This window comes from Periplaneta americana, chromosome 7 (assembly GCF_040183065.1).
Source record: "Periplaneta americana isolate PAMFEO1 chromosome 7, P.americana_PAMFEO1_priV1, whole genome shotgun sequence".
Taxonomy (NCBI): domain Eukaryota; kingdom Metazoa; phylum Arthropoda; class Insecta; order Blattodea; family Blattidae; genus Periplaneta; species Periplaneta americana.
Genome location: NC_091123.1, coordinates 161,940,669 through 161,961,408, shown reverse-complemented (window position 1 = coordinate 161,961,408; position 20,740 = coordinate 161,940,669). Strand labels below are relative to the sequence as shown.

Sequence of the window (20,740 nt, the reverse complement as noted above, 5' to 3'; positions counted from 1 at the left end):
ATATGAACTGAAGTCGATGCATTTCTAGGCCGAGATCCTCTATGATGTGGAGTCAGGAACTGCAGCGTAGCACAAAATGCACTTAGTTTAGCGTAATTCAAGGCTCATGTTACACTAGAAACCAGAGATAGGCTAGATATTCTGACTGGAAATCAGAAATTCAAGGAGGACGAGAGACGTGTTGCTATTTTTCTCTTATAGGTCACAATTAAAAAAAAAAACATATTAAGGGGAGAGGATGGTATTTTTTTAAACTTTTTTCCTATTTGGTGTAAAATATTAATTTTTTGTATGTAGAGAGCTAATAGCTGTAGGAACTCAACTAAATATAAATATTTTGAAAAAAAAAATATTTGGGGGCCCAAATTTGAAAATATATATACCCAATGCAGGATTGTACTAAAACCGATATATCTAAACCGTTTTTAAATATAGATTCAAACTTTTTTTGCAATGTATTTGCAAAAGCATGTTCTACAAACTGTCTGTAACAGAATTTTGATATTAATCCCTACGTTTGTAAAATAAACAATTAAAATTTAATAACAATTTTCTGATTTCCTTTCTTGCAAACAAACGGACGTATTTTTAAAATGAAATCAATTAACAAAATTCTGTTACAGAGAAACGTGTCCTAATAGTCTAAAGAATGTGTGTTCTAAATTTCATGCATGTATCTTTAATAGTTCAGAAATTATATCCATTTTTGTATGGCAATGTAGCAAAAAAAATGAAGTTACTGGAAACCGATAAAAGTGGGAGTGTGATTTAAAAATCCATAGCGCAGAAAGTTTAAAAATGACGTCTCAACATCCTATAAGGGCACAAAAACCCACAAAATGTTATGCAATGCATTCCACACATATCAAAGGGTTTTTTAAAGAAAAAGAAAATGAAAATTTAATTTACCGGAAACAACAATAAAAGTGGGCGAGTGATTTAAAAATCCATAACGCAGGAAGTTTAAAATTGGCGACTCAACATCCTATAAGGCCACACATACCCACAAAATGTTATGCTATGCATTCCACACATATCACAGAAAAATTTACTCATTTTTCACCAAAAAATACCATCCTCTCCCCTTAAGACAAGGATTAGAAAGCGTGATCGGAGAATTTACAATAATAGGAACCTCAAACGAAGTATACTGGTATTTGTGGACGATAGATAAATATTTGCAGAATAGTAGGATGGTTTACAATGTTATTTTGCCAAACTAACTTACAGTTATGACAAGTGTTGTATTGCATGTTTCCACGTATTCAATACATTTTTTTTTTATTCTAGTAATATTTAACTGATTTTATCTTTTTGTTTTCATCGTATTTCCCGATAATGTTATATCTATAATGCGATAACTTGAGCAATTTATAATCATAATTTTCCTTACTATGTCTACTTAAAAGTATTGTGTTCATTGTATGGTTTGTACTTCACTATTTTTATTATTATTATTATTATTATTATTATTATTATTATTATTATTATTATTATTATTATGTGGAATGGAACTATAAATAATTTACACTGGATTAATAAAGCTAATTAGATAGATGAATTTATTGAATAATATTATACATACAGATGTTATATAATCATAATTTTCTCTAAAATCCAGTGCACGGGTCTTCTGACCGTACGCGCTTTGTACCTAAAACAAGTCCTACTTTGTAGGTTTCACTTCCCTCACCTATGATTATATCCAACCCATCTCTAAAAGAACGTGCATAGGCTATTAAAATGAAAATTACACAACAAAACACATTATATAATATATCCTAACCTAAAACAGACATAAAAATGTATAATTGAGTAGTTATCATTATCCCTTCGTCAGTTCGCATCACAAACTTCAACAGCTGAAGTTCTAACCTGTCTCGCCTTCAAGAGGAACAATCCAGTCTTTTGTTCGTATTCTCTATTCCCCATGAGGTCAATACATGCAAGCGAACTCCTATTCTGACTTAGGATAGAGGGTGGTAGATATTTTCTCCGTATTTGTTCCAATTCGGCACACTGTAATAAAATATGTCTTTAGGAGTCCTTTTCTCTGCAAAGTGGACAAAGACGCTCTCCTTCTTCGTTGACAATTTTATTACCCTTCCATGCCCCCAATCTTAGCCACGCTAAACCTGCTATATCATTAGAACAGAGATAATAATGTGGGCAGAATTTGATTTTTGGGGATTCCATCGTTCCTGGAACTTGTCGATACCTAAATGCCTAATTCTGATCATACTAATTTGTAAGAGCATAAAAACGTATATAACATCAGAAGATCTTCATAGTGGTGGTGGTGATGTAATATTTTCTTAGAAGATATTAGATTCAATTAAGTATAACTATTAAATAGTGACAAGTCATTAATGATTAATAATTAATATTATACGAGAGAAAATATGCCTTTCTTACATGATTTGATTTGTAGCTTGCGAGAAGGAATTTATGGACGTCTAGCCAAGGAATTCGAATCTTGAATCTTTCCAGTACTATACACACGCAGAGGCTCTGCCTAACTTTAGGGGTTCCCGTCTTTGTACACAAAAGTGTAGTGATGTCCAAGGGGACAGAGCTATTTAAGAAGGAATGGCGGTGTTACTTTAAAGTGAATTTACTCCAAACCGAATCCCTTGTCAGTACACGAAGTAAGAAAGTTTTTCCGCGTTAAGAACCCATCTTCATCAAGTTAGTCTCTCCAATTGTGTTCCACAGAAGAACCGTTCCCTAGGGCACCCAAAGTACACCAGATTGTTTTCCCCCCATCGTCATCCTTCTTACTGTAGAAAGCGGGAAGCAAAGAAATCTAGGGGATCTTGTATAAATGGAGTTGTCGAATTCCTACAGTTTTCCTTCACTCTAAATCTCGGTTAAATTTGTTTATTGCGGTGCAAAGACGTTCAGTGCTGAAATTGAGTTCCTGATTCAAGTAGTAAAGCTTGGAATTTATGTAGGGGAATTTACGTCCCACGAGATGGTAATTGTGTAAACAGTACTTCGGTGCTAAAGTGCGGATTTACGCAACAATTTCGGGTTCGATCCTCTATTTTGACTGGAGTGATAGGCCTACTTGTTGAAGACCACGGAGAATGGTGGTTTTTCTACAGAATTTCCTTATTACAGCGTACAAGTACATTTATTCTAGTTGTACGAAGGCGAAATAAAGTTGCTAAATTTAATTCAATGGTTACGCGAGAAATGTGTTGTACGAACTCGGAATATCTTCCGAATAAGTTACTGTATGCTTTCAGTCGCTGTTAAATTGTTATCTAGAGAATAATTTATAAATTATGTATATTATGCTTTTGTCCATTCTCATTTAATGTATATGTCATTTATTTTGGGATATAATGGAATTCCTCAAGGATCAATATTAGGTCCCCTACTTTTTCTAGTGTTTATAAATGATCTTGCCCCCCTAATAAAAGATGTAGATCATCCCATATTATTTGCAGATGACACAAGTATAGTAATTACAGCCAATAACTCTAACACATTCCAATCTTCAACAGAGGAAATTCTCCTCAAAATATGTGACTGGTTCTCAGTCAATAAATTAGTATTAAATTGTAACAAAATAACATAATTCAATTTAGATCCTGTCCAAATTCAACCTCGCAAATTTCTAGCGCAATAATTAATAATAGATCCCTATCAGAAACAACAACAACCAAATTTCTTGGCTTAAAAATCGATAATGTGTTAAATTGGAAAAATCATATTAAAGAAATTACCCCCAAACTAAATTCAGCTTGTTTTGCTATTAGATCTATGCAAAAGATAGTAAATATGAATGCCTTAAAAACAATATACTTTGCATACTTCCACTCGGTAATGAGTTTTGGAATAATATTCTGGGGAAATTCCACAGATAGTAACAATATATTTCTATTACATAAAAGAGTAATTAGAATAATAGTAGGTGCCAAATCTAGGGAATCGTGTAGGACTATTTTCAAGAAACTACAAATAATGCCCATGGCTTGTCAGTTTATCTTTTCATTAATAATCTTCCTCGTATAATCGTGAAAACTTCGTAACTAATTCAACAGTTCATAGCATAAATACACGTCAAAAAATGACTCATACTCCATCGGCAAGTCTATCGTGCTATCAAAAAGGAGTGCGTTATAAGGCAGTAAACATTTTAATAGCCTCCCTATCGATATAAAAAATGAAACTCAAAACATAAAATTATTTAGGGCCAAATTGAAGACGTACCTAATTTCTCACGCCTTCTATTCTGTAGGTGAATTCATGACATTCAATAACACTTCATGAAATTGATACTAAAACTATGTGTTGTACTAGTAGACTATATTGTAAATCTCGTCTGTATATATTTCATCTAGACTGTGACTATAAATTAAGACTTTATAATAGTATTAATTTTTTTGACTTGTTCCATATTCTAGCTGTAAGCATGTATGAATGCCATGGAATGTTAATAAATACAATACAATACAATACAATAATAAGAAAACTGCTTTGAGACCTTTACAAATTATTCAAAATAGAGCTTTAAGAAATTTATTGGGTTTTCATTATTTGACTCCAGTTAAATATCTATATCAATTTTCTTTCGTTCTACCAGTTGAATCAATTATCAAATTAGGTGCTGCTATTTTCATGTACAAAGTTAACAATTTAATACATAGTAATATTACATTTCAGTTTAATAAAGATATACATACTTATTTAACAAGACAAAAAGACAATATATATTTTTCTCAGCATAGCTCAGTAACTTATGGAACGAAAGGACTTAACCATTTTTTAATAACAACTTTTAACCAACTTACTTCAGAATTTAGACTTCTACCATATTGTCGTTGTTTTAAGAATTGTTTAAAAATACCTGATGGCCTTAACTACACCAGAATAAATAAATAAATAAATAAATAAATAAATAAATAAATAAATAAATAAATAAATAAATAAATAAATAAATAAATAAATAAATAAATAAATAAAGAGAGAGAGAGAGAAAGAAAGAAAGAAAGAAATATAAATTAATTAATTAATTAAATTACAATAAATAAATAAATAAATGAATAAAATTAAATAATTCTATACTAATAATAAATCTGTAGCCAAAATTTTTCTGGTAATTTTCGATTTTCCAAAAATAATTGGTCCTAACATATATAATTAACTACCCTGAAATCGAAAATAGCTTTTTTGAAATTTTTGTTTGTATGTCTGTCTGTCTGTCTGTCTGTCTGTCTGTCTGTCTGTCTGTCTGTCTGCCTGTATGTTTGTTACCTTTTCACGCGATAATGGCTGAACGCATTCCGATGAAAATAGGAACATTTATTAAGTTCGTTGTAACTTAGTTTTTAGGCTATATGGCATTCAAAATACATTATTTAAAAGGGGGGTTATTAGGGGGCCTGAATTAAATAAATCGAAATATCTCGCTTATTATTGATTTTTGTGAAAAATGTTACATAACAAAAGTTTCTTTACAAATAATTTGCGATAAGTTTTATTCCTCGAAAAATTTTGATAGGACTGATATTGAATGAGATAAATGAGTTTTAAAATTAAAATAACTGCCATCTAAGGCCATGTAATGAATTAAAAAACAAATGACTTCGTCTATAAGGGGCGTTGGACAGCAACAATCGAAAGCTATGAATGATAGCCTACAGAGAATGTTTCTGTGTTTGTATGAAGTAATATCGGAAGCTAAAGTAACCGGTTTGTATAATTAATCATTATTTCATCATTGGAAAGTGTAGTTTCTCTAGATGGACATAATGCGATAATGTTATTACAGTAACTTCTGATATATAATATAATGTAATATAATATAATATAATATAATATAATATAATATAATATGTAATATTATATAATATAATTTAAGTTATTTGAAGGGTTCACAACCATAGTGGGCCAAGCGACATTTACTGAATACGTAGAAAACAAGGCTTAAAATTAAGTTATTACCATAATACAATGGAAACCTATGACAAGTAAAATATAATATACACATTAAATCTAAATTATGTCAATCTTCATTAAACTGTGGTTGCATGTAATAAAAATTAAGAAACATGTTAAAGGAATTGTCATTGCACCAAATGAGTGCCTCTGAACCAAAATGATCGCATTTTAATTATTTGGATGCAATTTAAATTTAAGTAACATATTAAACGATTTATCCTTCTATCAAACACGAATGTTCCCTGGATCAAACGTCCTATTTTAATTATGTAAGTAGTTTATATTTATTTCTAACGGGTACGGCTAGTAAATAAATAAAATAAAATAAATAATAGATAAATAAATAAATGGTAAACGACCTTTAATTCGGGACTCCACTTGCGTTGATACTCCAGCTCCATCTCACTTGCCGAATACCTCCAGACACGCAGCATCTGCTGCTGAATTAGCCGTGAAGAAGAAAGTCAATAAATATGCTCATCTTTTAGACAATTATATCTTTGTCCCATTTGCTGTGGAGACCTTCGGTCCTTGGAGTCATGACGCTAAAGTTTTGGTATCTCAAATCGGCCAAATTTTGATCTCCATTACTGGTGATCGCCGTTGCACTACTTATTTGCGTCAACGCTTAAGTATTGCTATTCAACGGGGAAATGCAATGAGCGTTTTGGATACTCTTCCAGAGTCCAGCCCTTTGGACGAACTTTTTCTCCTGTAAATTTTTTTATCTCTATGTAAATGTTTATATTTAATGTTTATATATGTGTAATTGTAACAGTGAAAATATTGTTAATCCAATAATTTTTTGTTTATTTATTTTTCATAAGTGTATATTATTTTTGGGAGTGTCTTTGTAAGTAATTTTATGAGGTTGTTATTGATATGCTGATAAATAAATACTTTTACACAATTTAAGTTATATCAAATGAAGATGGTTAGACAGGTATGGAATAATTTTTGTGTCTGCTCTCGTGCAAGCTGTCTGTGTCTCCTGGCGGTGCCAGCGGTTTGTATGTGATTTGCATGCGATGTGTGTTTGTTTGTTTCTTGGCATATATGGATATGTAATTACACAAAACACCTACCAATCTACCTACAAACTAATTATACACCAGAATATGATAACATAACCTGGAGTGAAATATTGAACATTCTAGTTTCAGAGATAGCGGCCTAAATGTTTGCGTGTAAAATAAAGAAAGATAAATGTGTGCAGGGGAAATGAAAGTATTTTGCACTTCAACTTCTAGAGAAAGAATCCCTTTTATATTAATTTCAGCCCCTTCTCGCTACTGAATAGTACTGGAAGGCTGCTCTCTCTCGGAAATTTGTTGCATAGTTCTATGTCAGAAATGTACAGTCTAGTGAAATTCTCACTCTGACTGGCAACTTCCTCCCTGTCTCACAGAAATTTTCTCGTTTTAGGTTTTTCGCCGGAACACCTCTACCTTCGTTGAAAGTGTTGAACACGGTGTGAATACCCTCCAAGGTAAGTTTCAAACTTGTAAAATCAATATTAGTGTCTAGCAACAAGAATTATCGAAAACTCGTGCCCTGTTAATGAGTTCAGAGTCAAATAATGAGATATTTGACTGGGGGTATTGGACTATCGCGTGAACAAGCTATACCTAAGCAATCAGTTTTCACTGTTTCATATTTCAAGTCTGTGTTGGACGATCTTGATTTGCATGTCGCTATCAATCACAACTGGGAAATGTAATTTAGTTCTTCTAGACAATACATACAACGTTCAGCCGGAAATCTGAATCTCGCGATCTCCTTCGTTGTATACTTTCTAGTTCGTCGTTCCTTATTCTTACAACTGGTCCAAGCAAGAGATATTTTTCTAATAGAAGTTTTTCGGATATCATAAATGATTTTATGCTCGACCATGCCGAAATGTAGTAATTATACACCTGGTAGCAGTCCTTTAATGCATGTCATTAAAGTACACCTATTCATTAAAGTTCAGGTTTTCGATTATTCTCGGATATGCAATCGAAAGAAAACTAGCAAAACGTCACGCAGGCTGGAAATCCAACACTGTCGCAAAAGGTTATGTTCTGTAACTATAATAATTAGCGTTAATTGTAAATAATATTCAAATAAATTCAATTTGTCATCTTGTTTTCCAATGTCGAATTAAATAATCAAGGTTATACCAAGTTTAACGGGATTACACAAGGTCAATGACATTATTGTTCCTCGGAAAAAATCAATACTTTCGCGTCTGCGCACATCTCACAATTCACGACCTAGAACAAGGTCACTTCCGATCTTGTCAGATACAAATAAAATGTATACATCTGAATAATTTCAAGTTAGAAATATGGTTGAGCATAAAAAGTCGTATGAAACTCGCCTATAATGGTAATTAAGAAGCTCGTATGAAAATTATGAAACTCGCTTGCGCTCGTTTCATAAATATCCATACTCGCTTCTTAATTACTATCATTATAGGCTCGTTGCATAATGTACTATTATGCTCGACCATGCCGAAATGTAGTAATTATACACCTCGTAGCAGTGCTTTAATGCATGTCATTAAAGTACACCTACTCAGTAAAGTACAGGTCTTCAGCCAATCACAAGTCAGCTTTGTACCGTTATATCGATTATTCTCGGATATGCAATCGACAGACAATTAGCGAAAAGTCACGGAGGCTGGAAATCCAATACTGTCGCAGAAGGTTATGTTCTGTTACTATAATAATTAGCGTTAATTGTAAATAATATTCAAATAAATTCAATTTGTCATCTCGTTTTCCAATGTCGAATTAAATAATCAAGGTTATACCAAGTTTAACGGGATTACACAAGGTCAATGACATTATTGTTCCTCGGAAAAAGTCAATACTTTCGCGTCTGCGCACATCTCACAATTCACGACCTAGAACAAGGTCACTTCCTATCTTGTCAGATACAAATAAAATGTATACATCTGAATAATTTCAAGTTAGAAATATGGTTGAGCATAAAAAGTCGTATGAAACTCGCCTATAATGGTAATTAAGAAGCTCGTATAAAAATTATGAAACTCGCTTGCGCTCGTTTCATGAATATCCATACTCGCTTCTTAATTACTATCATTATAGGCTCGTTGCATAATGTACTATTATGCTCGACCATGCCGAAATGTAGTAATTATACACCTGGTAACAGTCCTTTAATGCATGTCATTAAAGTACACCTACTCATTAAAGTACAGGTCTTCAGCCAATCACAAGTCAGCTTTCTATCGTTATATCGATTATTCTCGGATATGCAATCGACAATTAGCGAAAAGTCACGGAGGTTGGAAATCCAATACTGTCGCAGAAGGTTATGTTCTGTTACTTTTAATTAGCGTTAATTGTAAATAATATTCAAATAAATTCAATTTGTCATCTCGTTTTTCAATTCTAAATCAATTTCCAGGTTATATCAGACTAATGTCCATTCTTACTCTGTGCCAAGGTCAATGACATTCGGCCTAGGAAAATAATCAATACTTTCGCGTCTGCGCACATCTCACAATTCAGGTCAGTTCGCACATAACCATAAAAAGACCTAATTTTCAATACTTTCAAGTTAGAAATATGGTCGAGCATAAAAAGTCGTATGAAACTTGCCTATAATGGTAATTAAGACGCTTGTATGGAAATTATGAAACTCGCTTGCGCTCGTTTAATAAACAATCATACTTGCGTCTTAATTACTACTATTATAGGCTCGTTGCATAATGTACTATTATGTTCGACCATGCCGAAATGTAGTAATTATATACCTGGTAGCAGTCCTTTAATGCATGTCATTAAAATACACCTACTCATTAAAGTACAGGTTTTCGATTATTCTCGGATATGCAATCGAAAGACAACTAGCAAAACGTCACGCAGGCTGGAAATCCAATACTGTCGCAGAAGGTTATGTTCTGTTACTATAATAATTAATGTTAATTGTAAATAATATTCAAATAAATTCAATTTGTCATCTCGTTTTTCAATGTCGAATTAAATTTGAAGGTTATATCAAGTTTAACGTTTATCTTACTAGATTATATCAAGGTCGTCGACATTCGTTGCCCGGAAAAAATCAATACTTTCGCGTCTGCGCATATCTCACAATTTACGAGATTGCACAAGGTCAGTTCCGCTCCCCAGTCAGATAAGAATAACATGAATCCTTTCAAATTTCAAATTAGAAATATGGTCGAGCATAAAAAGTCGTATGAAACTTGCCTATAATGGTAATTAAGACGCTCGTATGAAAATTATGAAACGAGCGCAAGCGAGTTTCATAAACATCCTCGCGTCTTAAATACTATCATTATAGGCTCGTTGCATAAAGTACTATTAATTCCCTTGGCCTGAGAAGTAATTAACACTTTTAGAAGTGTCATCTCAAGTTATATGGGGTATTATCACAATCCTAGTATATACAGTCACGAAACTCAATATGTAGTAAATATGCATTCATAGATAGTTGCTAATCACTAGGATCGCTACAATCGCCTCATTACAGACAATGTGAGACAGTACTTGCACAGTCTTTTGTTCCTGGTACCCTCATAAACTCAAGCTTCGTGACTGTATATAATAGATTATGGCATTATGAATATGTCCTTATTTTTTCGTTAAAATTCAGGTCTTTTATATTTTTATACGGCAGTATTAATATCGCTACTTAGTTGTAGTTATTTTCTAAAAAGAAATTACTTCCAGGAGCGTCCATGCAGAAAGGAGAAATTCTTATACAGAGTAATTGACTTACCTCTTATAACCAAGTTTAATGCAATCCTGTATTTTATTGAATGCTAACGAAATTGCGGTGCCTGTTTCTAGCAGATTTCAAAGAAAGTTTAGGTGGGAAATTTCTATAACTTACTACCAGGATGAGTAATTTCTCCGAGGCGTGGCGTCGTGGTCGAAGGCATCCTGCCTAGGATCGAGTTACGGAATGCGCGCTGGTTCGAGTCTTCATAGGGAAATAAATTTTCTCGTTTTCTCTCAGTGTATGGGACCGGCGCCCACCCAGCATCGTGATGCATTTGGGGAGTTACGATAGGTAGCGAAATTCGGTTACGAAAGCCAGCTGTAACGTGTGGAGGTACCATTGTACTAGCCACAACACGATACCTCCATTCTGGTTGGATGATCGTCCACCTCTGCTTTGGGATGTGGATGTGAGGCCAACAGTCGGCTGGTCGGTCTGGGCTATAGCGCCACGGGTTAAAGAGTGAGTAATTCTGTAGTTAAACACAGATTTTAGACACCTTTTCGTTTTAAAATGCTAATGAAGTAAGTATATACGGTAGGTTAGCTATACCAATCTTGGACATAACGAGGAAGTCAAAGGGAACGGAGAAACCCTCACCTATGTCCTTTCGCTTACAAATAAACGCACAGTGAGGCAGCGACCAGCGAGGGCCGAAAGTTAGTAAATGCTATGATGCCTGCTTATACAAGGCAATCAATTTATTTTTACTAACATTTCTAATATTAACCTGGCTATACCTTTGGATTAACGCTCGAGAACTGGAAACACCGTTTGCTGCCTCTTTCCACGACTGGAGTTTGATGATACTGGCGTAAAATACAAACAAATTACTTTACTAGGTCTAGGAGAGAAGAAAAATAGTTCATCCATTTACGTAAACTAGAAAATATCGCGATTTTGAGTTTGATAATTTTCATTAGATTTTTGTTTAATCGAAATACAGTACTGTGTTAACAACAAGTGTTTTTACTCACAAACTGAGCTATCCATGCGGACGTATTCATTATGCAGTGTATATTATACTGTCTACAGCACATTAGCGTACAATATAGAGAATAAAGTTAAATTGAAAAATAATCGTAATATGGTTATTTAAACACATTTTTGGAAATGGTGGCCGTTCATTTCAATACAGACTTCAGTTATTTTGTGCATATTATCACACTATATACTATTGTACATAATTCCAATTAGATCTACCAGTTTCATCCTTCGTACTAGTAATTGATGTAGAAATAATTCTGTACCTACTCTATAAAAGAGTACCTTACGTACTGTAAATTCAATCTTCACTTCTTCCCGATCCGAAAAGATAAAATTACTCAGACATGCTATCTACTGTCCGTCCAAGTGGTTATGTGGCAGAGTTGTAGAAAGGGAGGAAATCACATGACAGTTAATTACGTAATGAGACCCTTTTATTTAAGTTTCTTTAATCGGTTGTGTAATATTACGTAGACTTCCAATTTCTAATAGAAATTAATGTTTTCAGAAAAGAGCTAACACAGTCCAGCCTCTAGCCTTTACAGAGGGGCAAGCAGAAGCGGGTGGAAGAAACCGAGATGCGACGTATGCAAACGGACGACAGTACCTGTGCGAAAATATGATTCAATATTGAAAGCTCTTTCTGGAACGTATTATACTTACTAACTCAGTACTGCTTACTATGACTGTAAGGCGACTTTGACTGCATACGCGGCCTTGGTTCTGTGTGGAAGACGGTTGGAAGTACACTAGTAGAGGGGATGGGAGTGAAGTACATTAAAAAACTCTGGTACAATAAAAATTGAAGTGAAAATAAAATGACGTCCGTGTACAATCCGTCACTGCACAGTGATTAACTTTCTGTCTGCTCGTATCGGGTCAAAACATTGCTATCTCAGCCAGGGAAGCTGGAGTGCAGAGTTAAGTGATAATCTGCAGTGACACGGTTGAAGTATTAGTGCCCAAGCCTGGGTTGTACAAGTACTGATAAGTTTTAATAACGTGTTAAGATTATTAATTGATAATAATTTAAGATGTTAGTGTTAAAAGCACATCTACTTAATGATGTATGCCCGAACTGTTTGCCCCCTTTTACAGTACATTTACGAGACCGTTAGTGAGCGATGAGGAAGTAATATGAGGAATATTCTGGGCTTCGCGCATTAAAACAAGAGCATTAACTAACTTGGATAATGCAAGACTAGAACACACAAACCATTATTAGCTACACGCCTTGATCATCTGATCTAATATGACAGACACTCTACTCCCCTTGCACTTAAGAAATGGTTATCAGTAAGTGGCGGTTCCTCGGGGGAGGGAAGGGAGGAACGTCCTCCTCACATTTTCTTCTTTTGAAAGTAAATACCAAATAAAATATGTGCCTTGAAATTCGTGGAAGATTCGATAATTTTTAAGTTCACTTCTATAAGAAAAACTCGGTTGATCGAGTTTTAAACGACGCGCGCTCATGTGCTGTAGAAAACTGTGACAATGATGCGAGATTGTCTGTGTAGAGGAAAGGCACTCCATTCCTCCTTCACTGCAGTTAACACACATAGACAACAGCGCACTAGCGGCCAGAGAAAGAAACAGAGTTTTAAAGCAAGTAAATGAACGGAGAGGGAGGAGATCCTCCTCTGAATCAGTCATGGGCGGGAAATAGAAACCGACTTGTCGTGCAGCAAGCTCGCTACCGCTGCCACCTAACGATGTTGCATTCAACCGGACAATAACCGGACATCTAGGAGGAGACACAACAAAAACAGTTTTAACGGAACGCTATGAAAGACACCACGTAAACTTTTTTTTTAATTATAAATCAAAAATATTATTCATTGCACTTTATATAGGCTACTATTCATGGTTTGAAACTTTCGTGGATATTTGAAAGTTAAAGTCTGGTTTGTGTAAAACAAAGAGGAAGCAGTTTTACGTAGTTGGCCCCTGAAATTCACTTCTATTCATTGTTTACTAGACAGGGCAACAGCCAAGTTGTCAGTTTTGTACAAATATATTTGAAACTGAAAGTAGGTACTCCAAACTACATCACTTTTATCATAAAAAATTAATCGGCCACCGGCAGCTTTGAACAATAATGATAGTATGACTTTATAAGAACTGACATTCTTCAAAAGCATGTGATACTGAACTTGTAAAATGTACATGTGGCAACACAGACCACGTGGGTGGGTGCAGTGTTCTCGCTTTCCTCAGATTATTTCCCATTCCCATTTACATTTCCGTAAAATGGTTCCGGTTACGAGTTAGTAGCTGGTCTCTTCCAACACGTGTGATGCTGCAGTGTGCTCGAAAAATGCCACGAGGTTGTGAATTTCCTTATAATTGTTAATTTGTGCAATTATTCAACAATGAATGGAAGTTAAATCATAATATATTTTGGACAATTTAGGAAACTCAGTTTACAAAAACAGATTATTACTTACAGAAGGGAAGGCCAACCCCAACACTACCTGGTCTTACATGTATGCATGTAGACTAATTTGTAGCATGTTTCATTCAAGAAGGTGTCATTTAGTGCTGTTAATTTCTTTCCTCCTCTTAAGAAATATGCAGGAGCCGCCACTGTTATCAGTACTGTATTAACGGAATTTCTCTTGAATAAGGAGAAATTGCATAACTTCGTATAAATAAGTCGCAGCTGACTAACCTGATAGATATTAGGTACGAATACCTAAATGCAAGTTGGAAAATAAATCTGTCTTTTCGAATATGGAAATATACGTAGAACTGCAAACATTGCCAACTCATTTGCACCTCGTATACAGAGTGGAAGAGAAGTAATCCTGCAGGTTGAAATGGACGATAGGGTTCATTTAAATTAATTAAAAACCTATATTACGTTTTGTGATTAAATCACGGTTAATTAGAAAATTAAGTTGAATGTTTCAGCAGTCGGGCAACATCGCCACTAAGACACTTCTCGTAATACAGATGTAAGAGGTCAACGAACTCAGGCCCATCTGCTTTAGTGAACTATCTCCCATCTCCCTTTTTCGATATCGGTACAATGTTGCAAGCTGGCTGCATTGTTCAGTGACTTGTAATTAGTGGTTTTAAAATTAAATTTGCTATTGAAATAAGCCCGATTGATAAATTATTCTTTATTAGATTTGCTATCGACATGAACAAAAATCACGATCCTCCTCGCAATAGTTACCAAATAAGAGGTTGTTAAACATTTGAGAAAATTAAACATTTTTTTCTGAGAAAACGATGGATTTTTCACTAATATGGTTTTAGATTTTTTTGTTACATGCAACATTAGTTTTTCGCTCTAAAAATCGGTTAGCGCGTGTGGCCGCGAAACCAGGTGGCCCGGGTTCGATTCCTGGTCGGGGCAAGTTACCTGGTTGAGGTTTTTTGCGAGGTTTTCCCTCAACCCAATATAAGCAAATGCTGAGTAACTTTCTGTGCTGGACCGCGGACTCATTTCACCGGCATTATCATCTTTATCTCATTCAGACTCTAAATATCCTAAGATGTCGTAAAATAACCTACTAAAATAAAAAATTCAGCAGTTGGGCATCATCCCCGCCCCTTTCTCGTCGTAATACAGGTGTAAGAGGTCAACGAACTCAGGCCCATCTGCTTTAGTGAACTACCTTCCATCTCTCTTTTTGGGTACAATGTTGCAAGTTGATTACATCGGTTAGTGACTTGAAATTAGTGGTTTTTAAATTAAATTTGAATGAAAATCATCCACGCTATTGAAATACACCAGATTGATAACTGATTCTTTATTAGATTTTCTATCGATATAGAGAAAAGACATGATCCTACTCCCAATAGTTGCCGAATAAGAGGGTGTTAAACATTTGAGAAAAATAAAACATTTTTTCTGAGAAAACTATGCATTTTTCTCTAATATGGTATTACATTTTCTTTCGTTACATGCAACATTACTTTTTATTTGGAAAATGTATTATATGACTTTCACGTGTTGTCTTTTTAACATGTTTCGGCCTGCTTTCGGCCATCATCAGAGCTGGTTGTTGCTGGTCTTGGCGCCTTTTGTTTTGCTTCCTGTGGGGGTGTGTTTGTGTAGTGTAATGTGGAGTCAAAGAGTGTATGTGTTCTGAAATTGAGTTGTGAATTTCATTTGGATGTGTTTTTGTGTGTTTGTATATTTCGTAGTGTTCTAGTGTGTTCAGTTTCTGGCTTTTTGGTTGGATGTGTGGAATTTCCATGTCTGTGCTGATGTCTCTGTATATGTGTGGTTAGCATTTGTGATGTGTTCTGCCTATGTGGAAGTGTTTTATAATTTTGTTATGGCTGTGATGTGTTCTTTGTAATGATCTGCACACACTAGAACACACTAAACACACTGGAACAATACGAAATATACAAACACACAAAAACACATCTAAATGAAATTCTCAACACACAACTCAATTTCAGAACACACACACTCTTTGACTCTATATTAAACTACACAAACACACCCCCACAGGAAACAAAACAAAAGGCGCCACAACCAGCAACAACCAGTTCTGATGATGGCCGAAAGCAGGCCGAAACATGTTAACAAGGTAACAAAAAATCATATAATACATTTTCCAAAGTGATATAGTGTTAAAAGTTGTGTAATCAAGTTGTATTAGTTTTTCGCTCTAAAAATCTGCAGTATTATTTCACTTCCACCTTATATAATTCCATTTCCGCTGTAATTTAAATTTTAGTTCCTATTTTATTTTACTTATTTATTTTTATTATTATTATGTTTTTTCTCTTGTATTAATATTGTATTATATAATTTCTGTAACTGTAATTTTAATTTTATTTCCTAGTTTATTTTATTTTATATTCTCTTATAGGCCTATTAATATTATATCTGAACTGCGACCGAACACGAGCGCTGCTCATTCGGTCTCAAATTTTGTTAATATTACTGTATCTCCTTTTTTATATTGATTGTATTATTTTATTTCTATTTCTCTTGTTTATTTGTAATTATATTCTTTATTCTGTATATTTAAATTTAAATAAATAAATAATTAACAAAAGTTCTGGTACTTGAAACATGGAGGAAACTACACCAAAGGTAGAAAAACAAAATGGAGATAGTTAAGGTGAATTGATTGAGGACGATAATATCAAATTATTGTATTAAACAAAATTAAAATACCTATTACACAGAATGCCTTTTAGTAACCATATTAATCAGTGATGGAAATGAAATATCTGCGACATGCTCAACAGTAATCTAAGAACTATATGTCTCGCAGACATTCTATTCTATAAGTTAATATACAGTCTGACACAATATGTCTGGAAAATGGTCATGAGTTGTCAGATAAGAGCTTTACGAAACTAAGGCAGCTGCGAAGTTGGCAGATACACTCAAGTAGATAGCGTATTCCATATATATTAAAGTTATGGAATCTAGCATAATGAAAAATGCCGTTACTTCATAAAGATAATTTAGTTGCTGAAGTGTAGTACACAGTCTGTAAACGATATAAACTGCGAGAATTATATAGACCCGCGTTTCTCAGACTTTTATGAAATGGGGACCACTTTTTTAAGTCAGAACAGTTCCGCAGGCCACCTTATATTTGTTCCCTTCGAAAGCAAATTTATCATTTTTGTAGAGCATTTTAATACCAATAAACTTACATTTAAAAATAGAATTAATTAATTAAAATGAATTTAATTCAATTAATTTTATATTATTATTAACTAATTAAGTTAATGTTAATAGAACAAAATTAATTTTAGTTTTTTTAATAATTAAAGATATTAAAGTTAGAATAATCTTTAACTTATTAACTAAAAAAAATAAATGTTGGTACTCACATTAATGAGATGGATGAGCCTGCCGATTCTTGCACAGTTGTTCTATATTTTGATGTATGCTGGTGAGCTTAAGACGGAGATCGTCACATACCTCAAGTCGATTTCGGTACTTTGTTTTTATTAGAGTTAGTGATGAAATCTCTTTCCCACACAGATACGTAGAAGCAAACTGATTTATAATATCTAAAGCACCATTGTATAGTTCACTATATTTATTCTCTTTTCACTTGTGATGAGGTCCAGAAATTAACCACACCTTCCGCTTGGAATTTTATTTTAAGTCCAATCTCATTCGAGAGTTCAGTTACGATAGCTGTTGTTTCACTCAATGAGAGTGATCATGAACCCATCAAAATTCGTCATATTTACTTGGAAAATAAGTTTCAAATTGTGACCTCAGAGTTGTATTATTGGTGTACGACGTACAGTACGTGTCAATGTGCAGACTGGGTGTCGGAAAAACTATTAAAGTCATGAATACATGAAAAGGTTCGGTACTTTGGTCCTCTGTTATGAATTCGGGTGGTCCCTGGCTGAGTTACAGGCGCCAGATGTGCAGGGAAAACATGGTGAGAAACACCACGTTCATAGTGCTTTAAATCCCTCTTTTGTTGCTGAGAGTAGAGTGGGAAGTCGGTAGACAGGTAGCGTAATAAATTTCATTAAACGTCAGAACTGGAGAAAAAGTGAAAGGCGATTGCCATGTGTAATTTCCAAACTGAGATTTTCAGCTATAGCGTGATACGAAATTCGTTTAAATTTAATTTTTTCTTCTGTCTTTTTTGAAGGACCACAAGGGCAGACCTCGAGGACCACAGGTGGTCCGCGGATCATAGTTTGAGAAACGCTGATATAGACAGTACATAACGGTTTACTAAGCAAAATGTGAAGTGAAACTTAATTATTTTCTATAGGCCAAGTTTAGTTTTAATTTGTAAAATACCATGCTTTTAAGACAGATATTAATCTAATATTTGTTTACATTTCGATTGAATGTAAATGTCATTGCCAATGACTTTTGCGCCCAACACATACAAATACACAACAGAATAATAATCGAGTGCTTAAGCCAGCGCTGTCAGACAGAGCCTAAACGGAGCGGAGCGCTCCACTATAACTCGTTGCGTGCTCCGGTGCTTCCACAGACATAAGCAAGTTCACGCTCCGACTGGACGTCTCTAGCTCCACAACTGGTTTCGAAGCTTACAACTCTGACACTACTGGCTTAAGGTTACGTATCGGGAAAAGTAAATAATGACGTAGAGGGCGGATTTTGGCATATTTGCATGTTTTATTCCTTGAAGGTTAAAGATATGGATGTATGAGAGGAATGTGTTTCATGCTATGGGTAATCAACGGAGTAAGTTTTATAGTGCATATAAATGCATATTCAGGTGGTTAGTGCATATTTCTAACATATTTGCATGTAGATGCATATATTACACTTTTTACCTGAAGATCGTTACTTTTTTTATAATGACTGTTCCTTTGGTCCCTTCCTGACCCTCGTCGAACTTGCTAAGAAAAATACGAGGTTTCACTACGGTAGTTTTCCTTTGTTTTAGATACAATCAATTTCATCTTTCATATCACTTATATTGTATTTCTTTTCACATTTGATCTTGAGATTATATAGATACATAAGTGCATTTATTGATGCAAAATAAATTATACAAATTCATGTACACAAGATCCTTTGCACGAGCCCGTACGGCCATTCATGCTATAACTATGCACAGTTTGAATCTTCAAAACGAAAAAAAAAAAAAAAAAAAAATACCTACTAACAATAAGGTAGATTACACAGAGAGTTGGAGGAAATAGGCATGGGATTTATAATCGGGGAAGATTGCAGGAACAAGCGAAATGTCTGGCGGAAAGTCAAAAAACGCCTGAAGGATATTGACATATTGACATATTGATTTATTGATATAGTTCACAAGTACAAAACTTAATAATATAACAAAAGATCTATAAACAAATGTAGTTCTACATACTAAATATACAATTTCCTAGACTCATTATTTTATCGCAAATCTCAATAATTTATTGGTTCAAACTTGCACTTACGTCTGGTTTTAGTGCATGTTTAAACCAATCGTGATAAACATTAAGACATTAAACCTTATTTTATCTGCTCCTTTTCACAATTTAATTGTAATTATTTAGGTCTTGTTTTAATAATAACTTATTATTCCAATTAGGTGATCAGATGTCGATATACTGTAAGTCATGAACCTGAATTAGCTGACTCGATACATTCTACATGTAGGTTGTCTTTATTTCTTACAATATTTCCTTGTCAGCAGAAACGTTTGCGTAACTTCAATGAAGACTACCGCATACCTGCTTAAAAGCAAACTTGACAAATTGCTTACATAATCAACCTCAATTTAGTTTCATTATTGTGTCGCATGTACTCATGATCAATTCATTACTATTATAATGCCTACTAAATTCGCCTGAAGGATATAGACAGGCAAATAACAGAAGGGTAATGTAGGAATAAGGTTGCTCTGGAGATCCAATCGATGAACAAAACAAATTGGGGAACCGAGTTATACCTCTATGGAGGAAGACGAAAAGGCAGACTGGGCGTAATCTGGTTTCGTCTAGGAGCCTGGAGGGCACTTAAAATCGTCAACGAAGAGGGGGCGAGAATATGTTCTCTTTGCGGTAGAGGCGATACTCACATCATATTTTATCGGAGTGTGAAGCCACAGAAGCTCTGAGGAAACGCTTCATCACTGCACAGTGAACTGCCATCGTTTTTGAATTAAAAAAAAATATATATGCTCGACCATGCCGAAATGTAGTAATTATACACCTGGTAGCAGCCCTGTAATGGACGTCATTAAAGTATACCTATTCATTAAAGTTCAGGTGTTCCACCAATCAGAAAATACCATTGTAGCAATATGAAAGCGCAAGTATCGATTATTCTCGGATATGCAATCGAAAGACAACAATAAATCAATAAATCACCTATATTTGAAATAAAGTCAGTTCTGTTACTATAACAATTAGCGTTAATTGTAAATAGTATTCAAATAAATTCAATTTGTCGTCTCGTTTTTCAGTGTCAAGGTCAATGTCGACATGTGTTTCTCGGAAAAAATTAATACTTTCGCGTCTGCACACATCTCACAATTTACGAGGTGTTGCACAAGGTCAGTTCCGCTCCTCAGTCAGATAAGAATAACATGAATACTTATGAATAATTTCA

General features: G+C 34.3%; 1 protein-coding gene across 1 annotated transcript in view; it reads left to right on the top strand.

The window, feature by feature from the left end:
• Window positions 1–7,375: 7,375 nt before the first annotated feature.
• Window positions 7,376–20,740, top strand: part of LOC138703658 (GTP-binding protein Di-Ras1) — a 1,052,070-nt gene continuing 1,038,705 nt past the window's right edge. The window contains exon 1 of the mRNA XM_069831720.1: window positions 7,376–7,441. The gene's annotated coding sequence lies outside the window, so the exon portion shown is untranslated. The remainder of the gene's footprint in view (window positions 7,442–20,740) is intronic.